This window comes from Mytilus galloprovincialis, chromosome 7 (genome assembly GCF_965363235.1).
Source record: "Mytilus galloprovincialis chromosome 7, xbMytGall1.hap1.1, whole genome shotgun sequence".
In the NCBI taxonomy this organism is placed as follows: domain Eukaryota; kingdom Metazoa; phylum Mollusca; class Bivalvia; order Mytilida; family Mytilidae; genus Mytilus; species Mytilus galloprovincialis.
The window spans coordinates 60,854,711-60,865,011 of record NC_134844.1 but is presented as its reverse complement, the minus strand read 5'-3'; the positions used below and the strand labels follow the sequence as shown (position 1 = coordinate 60,865,011).

General features: G+C 32.4%; 1 long non-coding RNA gene across 1 annotated transcript; it reads right to left on the bottom strand.

Annotated features, from left to right (window-relative positions):
• Positions 1 to 1,481: 1,481 nt before the first annotated feature.
• On the bottom strand, positions 1,482 to 10,067 carry LOC143081841 (uncharacterized). The gene is made up of 4 exons (XR_012980116.1): positions 9,998 to 10,067; positions 4,572 to 4,805; positions 2,992 to 3,240; positions 1,482 to 2,338 (listed from the first exon to the last, which is right to left on the bottom strand). It is a non-coding gene; the product is annotated as an uncharacterized LOC143081841 (long non-coding RNA).
• Between the last annotated feature and the right edge of the window lie 234 nt (positions 10,068 to 10,301).

Here is a 10,301-nt window from a genome sequence, read left to right as displayed (position 1 = left end):
TTTTAAAAAACCCAATGTATCGGAAAGAAAAAACAGGTACCAACTAACTCATCAGCAATGAGAGAAATTAGGAAATAACATTAGCAGAAAAAACGTCAAATAAAACAATAAATCAAACTAGGTTTCCTAACCAGGAAAACGGATCGTCAAATAAAACAATACCAAAGAAGAACAGAGGTAAATTATGGTGTACTTGATTTGTAAGGTATGTTGTCTTTAAAATATGAACTATTAGATTAAGAGCGATTTTGAGCCTAAATATAGAAACTTCTGTTTATTCATGAAGATCGTTTGTCGACTTCTGGATATCTTTGGTATTGTAGGGTTGCTTTAATGACCGACCTTTACTCCAAAGAATTCTTCTGAAATCATTATAATGTGACACGTATTCCTGGAATAACACATACCATGACGGGAGCCATTTGTGGAGTAAGGTTCTGCCTACCATTCTATAGCACTTGAGATCTTTTTGGTGGAGTTTTTTTGGCTCAGCTTTATTTTCTATTTTGTGTTTTGTATTCTATTGTTTGTCTTTTCGTCGTTTTTAGTTTTTTGCCATGACATTGTCTATATAAAAATAAGAATATGTGGTATGATTGACAATGAGAAAACTTTCTACAAGAGACCAAATTACAAAGAAATTAATAACCATGTGTCACAGTATGGCATCCAACAAAGAGCAAAATACATCAGGGTCAGCCATACTTACCGTGAAGAAGATACAGAAATTCATATTTGAACTTGTCTTTTCGAAATCACGATGGATTTTTTGTCAACATTGATTTAATTTATGATTTCTCGTCCAAGTACTTAATCTTATGCTATTACAATTCATTCTGTCAGGCAAATATAAAATATCTGAGAGGAATAAATCAGACAGTTTAACCGTTCTTACTATTGAATCGTCTGAGGTCTGGTGATGATTGGTCAACGGAAATGAACTGTAATAATAATCAAAAGTTTTAATCAAAAAGGCTGTTAAAAAATATGATACAAATGTATTGTATGCATAACGATACGTCCACAGTTAAGTAAGCTTAGACGTAAGAAAATTGAACCGAAAGTGAACGTCCCGTATTAGGCCATGTGCCAAAACGGCTTTTTTGTATTGACCGGTCCGAAAATCAATATTAACTCTTGATTTATATCGACAGGGCAACGTCATCAGTATTGCACATGCTGATTTATCCGTATTAGAGCTGATTTGCTCGTATCATTTAAGAACAACTAATACAAAAAATTCATGCATCTAAGACAGTTTGTTTTCGATTGAGTTTGAATATCTGTTATCTGTTGGTAACTTTTGCCTCTCTTAAACCAGGTACGCTACTGATACAAAGTTTTGAAAGCTTTATGAACTTAAGTTTATACATATCTATGTTTTTTTACTGACTTGATTACTGTTTTAAAAGTTAGTAACAACCCAAAAGAACACATATTTAAAGTCAATTTTATTTTACATTTAACATGTTCAAGGGATATTGACTCAAAAGAGACAAATATGAAAATTGTAAATAATATATATATCAAAGACAGGTTAACTGTAACTGCTGTGGAAGTAATTTCAAACAAGAAATGACGATCAATTGAAATACATTTGTAATGAATGGTTCGTTTCTTCGTTATTGTCAGATTTGAGCTGCAAGGGACATTAAATCGAGTATCACTTATTTGTGTATTCCAGTACAACAGCTCGTTTCTGTATTGCACTGATTTGTACCTGGAGATCTTGTTCTGTAAACATGGAACTTTCAAAAATTTCCCAGCAATTCCATAAGCTTTAGTTATATAGGGCTGAATTACTTCTGAAATCATTACAATGTGAAAAGTATTCCTGGAACTCATTTAACAGGTACGCTCACTAGTAAAATGTTTTAAAAGCTTCATGAAGATTAATATATACATGCACATTGACTAAATTTAACTTATTACCGTTCAAAAAATTAGTAACAACCCAAAAAGAACAGACATGTAAAGTCCATTCCATTTTACTTGTAAGGATTATTGAATGAAAAGTGACAAATAATGAAATTAGAAATAAGTTACAAACCAAAGGAAAGTTTTCAGTAACTACTGTGGAAGTACTGTTAGACAAGAAATGATGAATAGTTGCTACAAGCATGTAATGAATGGGTTGTTTCTTCGTTTTTGTCCGATTTGCGCTGCAAAACACATTCCTTTGTGACCTGATTATATATTGCAGCACAACAACCCGTTTGCTTAATACATTGTTTTGTACATTCAATGTTACTCCTAGTGACTTCCGCTTGTAAGGATACACCACTATAAACCTTTCCTGAAAATCCACAAGCTTTAGCTATATGATGCTGATATTTTTCTGAAATAATGATAAATATCAATATGTAATTATCGTTTATTATAATCACAAAGTAATGAATATAATGGACAATGTAAAAATGCAACACCTATGTTCAAACTAGCTAGGTTCTTTGTCGTTTTTATATTGTTTGTGAGATTGTTTTTGTTTTGTTTCTTGGGAACTAAAAAAACAACAAGACTTCGACCTTTATGTGGTAGTGATGAACAGTTGAGAGTTTGAGTATCCCACCCTTTTCATATATTTGAATACAAGTAACAAAAATACATAGATTTGCCAATATCTGATCCATTTCTGACCGTAGTTTTGATCGCATTTGAAAAAAAAATCAACATCTGAATAGTTTCAGATACGTATAAAGTAATCAGCAACCTTGTCACTTCAATTTCTTAAACTTATCTTATATAATAAAACTAAATCAAGAGACCTATCCCAACAGCTAATCCCTACCCCTCGTAAGTGCCTCCCCCCTTTCCGATTGACATACATTTCATTTGACAAATATAATTATGATCATTTGGTGTTAAATAAAACTATATGAGGCTGATATTCTGAAATAATAATAATGATTTCATCTAAGCATGTGATTCAACATGATTGTTATTATACTCGTTAAAACTGATTCATAAAATTGATAAGCAACGACTATTTACCTGTTGTATTTTTAACTAGTTCACCATATACTTCTACCTCGCAGAGAGTGAGTTGGAAATCGTTCTTTCGTCTTCGTATCCTTACAAATCTACCTTTGATATCCGAAGGACATGTTGCATTTACAACTTTCGCACTCGATGGTTGATAATGGCAGTGGAAAGTCCTCCCTCTTTGGAAGGTTGACCATTTATCACAAGAACACATTGGTTGGTCTATTATATCAATGTCATAGTTTTGTAACCAGTTGGCTGAAATGTAATACAATGATGTTTATATGGTAACTTCAACGACAAAAACAAAACGTTATGGACATCTTTTGATTCCTTTTGTGTCCGTTTTGTTACCGTTTGTTAAAATATATCTCCTTCTATATCATGTGGTTTGGTTGCTGTCTCATTGTTGACTTTGCCTTTCTTTTAGTTTCTGCTCGAACTTTTAAGACTTCCTCACATTTTATTTGGAGAATGCTGAATTGACAAATATATTCACACCAAAAGCATAGAATTGTTAGTTAAACCCTTTCTTTACAAGAAAATAATTTCTTTCAGTCGGCTTTCTTTGTGTTTTTACCTAATTCCAATGCTATCTGAAACGTTTTTTGCCGTAACAACCAATTTCACACGAATGCAGCTGTTAATTAAACACTGTCTGTTTAAAAATCGATTAGTTGATTTTTCTTCTTTTTTTTTCTTCTAAATAAATGTTAATGCATTGAAGGGTTTGAAGTCAGCGTATATTTTATTTGAACAATCTGTTTAATTAAAATATTGTTAAAAGGGCTGGTGACAAATCAATTACAACTAGAACTAGAACTTCAAAATAAAAGTCAAAAGAACATTTATGTCGAAAAGTGTGTTAAAAGTATGGCTGCTGCTTGATTTATCAATAAGAACACGAAGAGTATCGCAATCATTTACATAGTAATTCATGCGTGAGTAATACATGTACTATGACAAGATGAAACTCCCAGCCAATAACATACTTCTATTTACTGCTTAGCTTAAACTTACGGAAGACATACAAAAGGAGGTATTTTGATTAGAAACGTATCAATTTCATGTGGTGCTATAGAAGAGTACGATAGAGTTTGTATTTCAAGTTTTAATAATGTATTTTGAGTGTATAAGATCACATGTCAAGATAGTAAACACACGCTCATTGATATTAATTATTGCTAAGACTGTGATTACAGCGAAATTCAAACTCGATCGTAGTGAGAACAGCCGTAGCGATACAATAATTACATTTCATATCATTTGTAGTACTATGTTAAAAAGAAGAAGAATTTTCCAATAGCCTTGCACTTGATTGTAATGATCAAGTTAATTGAAGAAACGATTCCTAAAGATATTTTTTATCTTTTATGCAGATTCAATAGACCTAAATTTTCCCTTTTAATGTGTGTGTGTTTTTTTTTTTACCTTATGCGGATTTCAGTCTATCTATACATTTCTGTATTCGTTAGTTTTTTATGTTATTTTCCTCTATTCCTTATTCCTTTTGCCCTTTATTCTGTGTTTTGCCCGCTATTTTCTATACTGTAAACCCAATGCATACCCTCCTAAAGGTTTGTACTTACAACAACATGGATCGTCTCTCCCGTAAATCACAACATTTGTGACGACGTACTGGCTTCCAAGATCAACTACCCACCAGCTAAGATCATTGGTTGGTAGTGTATATGTATGTGTACATTCATACCCATCTGGTGACCATGTAAGAAAGTTTCCATCGACGGCAAGATCAGAATTATATGAAAATCTTGTTGTCGACTGCATTGTAGGTTTTCCAAATGCAATATTTGTTGCTGAAACTGATGAGGGATAAACTAAATTGTAAAATGCATTTAGAAATACATTGTACTTCAATCTTTAGTGAAATATAAACTTCTGAACTAAAGACAACAATAACGTTTACGTTTGTATGATATATTATTATCTTTGATGAACACCAGTTTGTGATGTCCCCCTAACTGCAACAACAACAATACTGTTGCGAAATCAGACTAACACGTAATCCTGCAATGATCTGTATTTACAACAAAAAAAAACATTCTAAATCTAGAACCATCTATTGGGAAAACGGTAGTACTTATTCTGCGATAGGCGACAAAACTAACATTTTCTAAATTTACCACTTTTTATAATAAATAACTGTACAAAACAGTTATGTGTGGTGTTAGTACTTTATTATTCTGTTTTAAAAATTGAAGTCAAATAGTATCCCGACCAACTTCAAACGGAGCTTGTTTATGTTATCCATGCCAACCGTCATTTTACACCAAATTTATGAAATTTTGGAAGTCCTTTCTAATAGTTCTCTAGAAAATATTTCGATGGGTTTCAAAATTTATATTGTAAATATGTTTTTAGTAACTATGTCAATTCCGGGATTGGCTAACATTTTCTGAAACATAAATTTACACAATGACTTTCACTATCTATCTAGAATATTCTAGCATGATTCATTCACTATGATTCAAATAACAATGTAAAGTACATAAACAATGTCAAATAAAGTTCAATTGTTTTTATAATTGCGTATTATTCGCAACAAATAGCATCACCACATCAAATACCATCACCACATCCTATACCACCAACAGTACCATCACCACATCAAATACCATCACCACATCCTTTACCAACATAAGTACGATCACCACATCAAATACCATCACCACATCCTATACCACCAACAGAACCATCACCACATCAAATACCATTACCACATCCTAAACTAACAACAGTACCATCACCACATCAAATATCATCACCACATCCTATACCAACAACAGTCCCATCACCACATCAAATACCATCACCACATCCTATACCACAAACAATACCTTCACAACATCAAATACCATCACCATATCCTATACTAACAACAGTATCATCACCACATCAAAAACCATCACCACATCCTATACCACAAACAATACCTTCACAACATCAAATACCATCACCACATCCTAAACCAACAACTGTACCATCACCACATCAAATACCATCATCACATCCTATACCACCAACAGTACAATCACCACATCAAATACCATCACCACATCCTATACCAACATAAATACCATCACCACATCAAACACCATCACCAACACCAACCATACCATCAACAACACCAACAATACCATCACCACATCCAACTCCAACAACATGACCAACAATACCATCAATACCACCACCAACAACATCAACAACCACCCTGCTCCTTTTCTCTCATTCTTCTCTCTAATTTATGACATCGTCGCAATTTTGCTATAAACCGTTAATTGGGGATTTGACGTCGACGCTTGCAACTCTTCAAAAAAAAGTACTATTATTTCTAAAATATTTAAATGAAAGGATGCTTAGTTATCAGGTTTGTAATAATATACAAACATCGTATGACGGATTTATACTTTTGGAGCAACCTTAAAAAAGTTCAGTTTTTCATTAGAAGTACAAAGTTAGAAATGTGGGCAGCACAGGATTTAGACTGTTACGACTGTTACAAAAGGTGTTTGCAAATGCTAAAAACATGAAAAACAGCTGAAGAAAGCAACAGCAAACGTTTTTAATGGTGTTTGACAATCACAGTCGATATTCTAACGAGATCACGTGAAATTAATCAGCATCGATATTCTAACGAGATCACGTGAGATTAATCAGCATATACCCTAACTCAATGAGATATAAAGGAATTATATCATATGAAACATTCGTTAAGTCATTATATTTATCTAAAACATATCGATATAAAGAGATACCGTGTAAAATGCGTCAAAGATATCAGGATTATAATTTAATACATAAGACGCATGTTTTGTCAACATAAGACTCATCAAAGGCGCTCGAATCAAAGCAGATGGAAGTTAAAGTAAAAAACGAAGTTGGAGAGCATTTTAAACCAAAAAGTTAAAACGTTGTCCCAATATAAGTCCAATCAACGGCACTCAAATCAAAGCAGAAGGAAGGTAAAAGTAAAAAAACTAAGCTGAAGAGCGATTTAAATCAAAAGGTCAAAAATATTTCCGAATACAAGACTCATAACTGGCGTTCGAATCAAAGCAGATGGAAATTAAAGTAAATAAATAGGGAATGTGTCCATGAGACACAGATGATGCCCCGTTTGCATATCAGATAAAGTTATAAAGGGACATAACTGAGGAACGGTAAAAGTTACGCTACCCAAATTTGTACTTGTTCTGAGTTTTGTGGTAATACGTATGTGTATAAGTTTCATAACATTTGGTTGAGGCAAACTAAAGTTAAAGAACGGAAACAAAAAATTCAGCAATTTTTCCATTTGTAAAGGGAGATAATTCTAGAACGGTTAAAGTGACGCTACCAAAATTCAAACTTGATCTGTGTGTTGTAGTGATAAGCATTGTGTATAAGTTTCATAACATTTGGTTGAGGCAAATTAAAGAACGCAAACCAACATTGGGACGTACGGACGGACGTACCTACGGACAAAGGTAAAACTTAATGCCCCCTCCGCTACGGTGGGGGCATAAAACGAAGTTGAAGAGCAATTTAAACAAAAAACTCAAGAAGTTGTATGAATAAAAGACTCATAAATGGAGTTCGAATCAAAGCAGACGGAAGGTAAAGTGAACAAGAGGCTCTCAAGAGCCCTGAATCGCTCACCTGTAATTTTTTTGCTGAAATTGTTCATCAATGATTATTTTTGCTTTTCAATATATATTAATGAGTGGCTTAAAAATGCCTTTTAAATGTTCTTTGTATCTGTCATATTTAAAGTTTCTTCAAAAGCAAAAATTGCATTTTACCCCTATGTTCCATTTTAGCCAAAGTGGCCATGTTTAATGTATTACGTACAGAAAAAATTAAATACAAAATTTATACTAGATACTCTTAAACTCATTCAGCCCAAGTTTGGCTGAAATTGATTCAGCAATTTTTTAAAGTAAGCAAACTAGATGAACAAATTGTGAAAAATTGTCTTTAAAGGGCAATAACTCCTTAAGGGGCCAATTGACAATTTTGGTCATATAAAACTTATTTCTAGATCTTATTTTGCTGAACATTTTTGCTGTCTACAGTTTATCTTTATCTATTCTAATATTCAAGATAATATCCGAAAACTGCAAAATTACCTTAAAATCATCAATTAACGGACAATAACCTAAAAATCAGATACCCGATTTGACTGATAATTTCAGGGCAGGTAGACCTTGACCTAATGCAAACTTTAACTTCTTGTCTGATTTCCTCTAAATGCTTTAGTTTTCGAGATATAAGTTAAAAACTGCATTTTACCCTATGTTTTATTTTTAGCCATGGCGGCCATGTTTTCTGAGGAAACAGAAAATAAATACAAACTTTATTCTATATAACCTAAGAATCATTCAGCTTAAGTTTTGTTTAATTTGGTTCAGTAGTTTCAGAGGAGAAGATTTTTTTAAGTTAGAAAACATGATAAACAAATTGTGTAAAATTGTCCTTAAAGGGTAATAACTCCTTAAGGGGTCAATTGACAATTTTGGTCATATTAAACTTATTTGTAGATCTTACTTTGCTGAACATTTTTGCTATTTACAGTTAATTTGTATCTATAATCTTAGGAAAAGTGAGCTAAAAACGAAGTTGAAGAGCAATTTAAACCAAAAGTTAAAAAGTTGTCACAATATAAGACTCATCAACGGCGCTCAAATCAAAGCAGATGGAAGATAAAGTAAAAAAAAACGAAGTTGAAAAGCAGTTTAAACTAAAAAGTCAAAACGTTTTCTTAATACAAGACTCATAAATGGCGTTCGAATCAAAGCAGATGGAAGGTAGAGTAAAAAACGAAGTTGAAGAGTAATTTAAACACAAAAGTCAAAAAGTTGTCCAAATATAAGACTCATCAACGGCGCTAGAATGAAAGCAGATTGGAGGTAAAATCATTCACGAATTTAAATAGCGTTTTAAACATAAAAGATGTTCCAAAATAAGAATCATTAACGCCGCCCGAATCAAAGCAGATGGAAGGTAAAATTAAAGTCAAAACCGAAGTTTTAAACCAAAAAGTTGTTCCAATATAAGACTCTTCATGGGCACTTGAATCAAAGCAGAGGGAAAGTGCGGTCAGATGGATAGCGTTTGACATCTTAAGCCATACATTTTTTTTTATCTTTTTTACTTTATTTTATCACTGTGTGCTGGTTCATATTCTGGACGCCAGTCATTGCTCCTTCAATTGAAAATAAGGATAACAAAAAAACAAATAATAAAACTGAGTAATAGAAAAATACTTAATACTAAACTTGTTCAAAGGGTATCTACTGGACTCAATCTTCAAAATCAGTTATCTTAAAATACTACAACCGCTAACATTTTTAATAATAAAATCGTGGTTACCCTTCTATCGATAAGTGTCATGCCAAAAAATGACTTACATGTCCCCGTCTTTTCACCTACAATACGGTAGGCCCACGTTTCATGGTCGCACATTTTCCTTAAATTTTGAATCGGATATCAATTGAAAAACTAACAGCATTATCTATTTATGAAACAAAACGGGACATTGTCGCGAATTTGAATTTTGACAGATATATCGCTCGCGTGAACAAATGGCTTTACCTCTGTGCGAATTATCTGTAATTTACCTGTGTTTTTACCCGAGTTTTAATTCTAAGTATAACCCCAAATTTATATAATTTTTGGATAAAATGGATAAAAACGTCATTGTTGTTTATCTGTTCTAATTTATTTTAATCTATTTTGTTTAATTCCAGAAAGCATAACAATTTTTTGTAGAAAATCTTAAAGATCTGTGTAAACATAGCAGGTAAATTTCGCGCAAACGTAATGCGTTTTATCGCGCAAACGTGGACATTCAAATTCAAATCGACCTTGTCCATACTGGTTATATAAAATTCAATTTACAGAAACGGATCCAAGAGCTTTCGATAAGGCATTTTTTTTCTTTATACATATGTTTATTTAATTGTTCCAAGAAAGATGACTTAACTCGTGGAATACCCTCGAACTTAAAACATACCTTCGTTTCTGGATACGCAAACTACAAAAACAATTCCAATCCTTATAACTGCAGTAAGCACTTTCATTATCTAAAATAAAATGTTATAATATTAGATACATTTACTTTTACCAATACAAAGTATAAATACATCAAAAATATAATGAACACTCAAACATATTAATAAACGAAAGGAAAAAAGCAAATATTGTTATAATAGAACTATCTAACAGTAGTTTTAAAGCTGCTGCAAATTAAATAAACCTACAGATTTAATTAGAATTAAAGTATCTGTCAATAAAAGCATGAAACGTGTAAACCCACT